This window comes from Bubalus kerabau, chromosome 13 (genome assembly GCF_029407905.1).
Source record: "Bubalus kerabau isolate K-KA32 ecotype Philippines breed swamp buffalo chromosome 13, PCC_UOA_SB_1v2, whole genome shotgun sequence".
NCBI classification, from domain to species: Eukaryota; Metazoa; Chordata; class Mammalia; order Artiodactyla; family Bovidae; genus Bubalus; species Bubalus kerabau.
In genome coordinates this window covers 14,385,814-14,387,907 of record NC_073636.1, presented here as the reverse complement: position 1 = coordinate 14,387,907, position 2,094 = coordinate 14,385,814, and the positions used below count along the sequence as shown (strand labels likewise).

The following is a 2,094-nucleotide window of genomic DNA, read 5'->3' as shown; positions in this document are numbered from 1 at the left end:
ACTCAGGCAATTGAGAAAGATGTTATCAAATTACAGATTCTATGACCTTTAGTGACCTGGCTGCAAATTCTGACTTTTCAGGGCTCCTGGAGATACTAGTGGGGCTTCCCAGGCGGAGCTAATGATAAAGAATCCACTTGGCAATGCAGGAAACATAAGAGACGTGGGTTTGATCCCTGGGTCAGGAATATCCCCTGGAAGAAGGCATGGCAACGCAGTCCAGTATTCTTGCCTGGAGAATCTCATGGACAAAGGAGGCTGGCAGGCTATGGTGCATGGAGTTGCAAAAGAGTACAAGACTGAGAACATAGGATCAAGGAACAGACTAGCAATTGACCCAAGGAAGCACAGGATGAAACAATTAGGTGCCCTCAGGAGGAAGCCAAAGGCCCTCGACTCATTTTCATTGAACGTGTTGATAAGTTTCAGAGATCTTGATCATTTTCCAAACCATGTTCTTATTTCTTTCATAAGTCCAATTGAACATGATGGCATCATGTTCTTCTCTCTCTAGGGATTTGCCTGAATTCTTGAGAAAGAAAATCATATTTCAGTATTTGAGAATACATTAATGAAAAAATTTAAAAAGAGGTTGTATGTCATCATCCTGTTTTTCCTCCTTTTTTTTTCCTTTTTATCTTCTTTGGCTTTCCCATTCTGAAGGATGATGCCTTCTTTTCAGTCAGTAGACCAAAAGATTTGGAGGTCTTCAAGTAACCATAAAGATGTCAAGCATCATTTATTGAACCACTTAGAGTGAGGCAGATGTGTGTGGCATTGGTAGTTAATCAATTGGGTAATGATTTCTATATTTTAATAGGCAACCCTCTAGCTGAAAATGGCTTTTGGTATGACAGAAAAGTCAGAAGGCAAACTATTGTTACAAATGTTTAGCAAGTTTTTAGACTCTGTAAAAGATTTGGAGGCCAGTACATGATGCTAAATACTTGGACACTTCTTGAAGAGTTTATTGCTATAGATATCATGGATAAAACTTGAAATATGATTCAACTATTCTACACTGCAAGTTTAAAGGAAATATTTTCAAAACCATCTTTAATAAATATGCTGTAGTTAATTCCATAATTTGTTTAATAACTTCTAGAATTACTTATATTAGAGGTGTGATTTATAAAGTAAATCTAATTTTTCAAATCGTTGAACTATTGGTTGTTAGGAGTATATCCCCCAAGTGTATTATAACCCTCAAAACTTCCAGCTTTGCACTTAAGAGACCCTTAATGAATATATTTCCAACTGAAGAAACTTCTAATTTCTTCAGAATACAAGTTTTGGCCTGAAAGTGAAAGTGAAGTCCCTCAGTCGTGTCCGACTCTGTGAGACCCCATAGACTGTAGCCCACCAGGCTCCTCCATCCATGGGATTCTCCAGGTAAGAATACTGAAGTGGGTTGCCATTTCCTTCTCCAGTGGATCTTCCCAACCCAGGGATCGAACCTGGGTCTCCTGCATTGCAGGCAGATGCTTTAACCTCTGAGCCACCAGGGAAGTGCTGTCCTGAGGGCACCATGATTAGCCCAGCCATTTTCTCCTCACATATTCGTCCTAAGCCTGGAGACTTAATCTCAGCCTAAATCAAGATCGACCCACATGCTTCACTCCAGGAAAAGAATAAAGATTCTTTCTTGAGTGGCAGGAGAAAAAAGGTACATTGTGGGCAAAGCTTTTTGTTGTTGTTGAATAATTGCTTTACACTATTGTGTTGGTTTCTGCCATATGTCAACATGAGTCAGTCCCAGGCAGACACATGTCCCCACCCTGCTGAACGCCCCTCCCGGCTCCCTCCTATCCCACCCCTCGAGGCTGTCACAGAGCACTGGGTGGAGCTCCCTGTGTGGTTGACAACAAGTGTCTTTTTTCTTGTTACCAGTTCATGGTTCCCTTTTCAGCCCTTTGCTACAGAGAGGGCACCAGTTCTCACTGCGGAAGGAACAAAACAGAACAAAAGAGCCCCCCTGCATCAAGGGCGACTCTCAGTGTGGAGGATAACTTGAGCAGCCTGTCTTGCTGACTGCTGCCACACAGTCTCAACTGCTCTCTTGGCAAAGGTTTGAAGAGAAAGAGAACTCCAAAC

At 41.8% G+C, this 2,094-nt stretch overlaps 1 non-coding gene across 1 annotated transcript; it reads right to left on the bottom strand.

Annotated features, from left to right (window-relative positions):
* Positions 1 to 1,436: 1,436 nt before the first annotated feature.
* TRNAC-GCA (transfer RNA cysteine (anticodon GCA)) lies at positions 1,437 to 1,508 on the bottom strand. The gene has a single exon. It is a non-coding gene; the product is annotated as a tRNA-Cys (tRNA).
* Between the last annotated feature and the right edge of the window lie 586 nt (positions 1,509 to 2,094).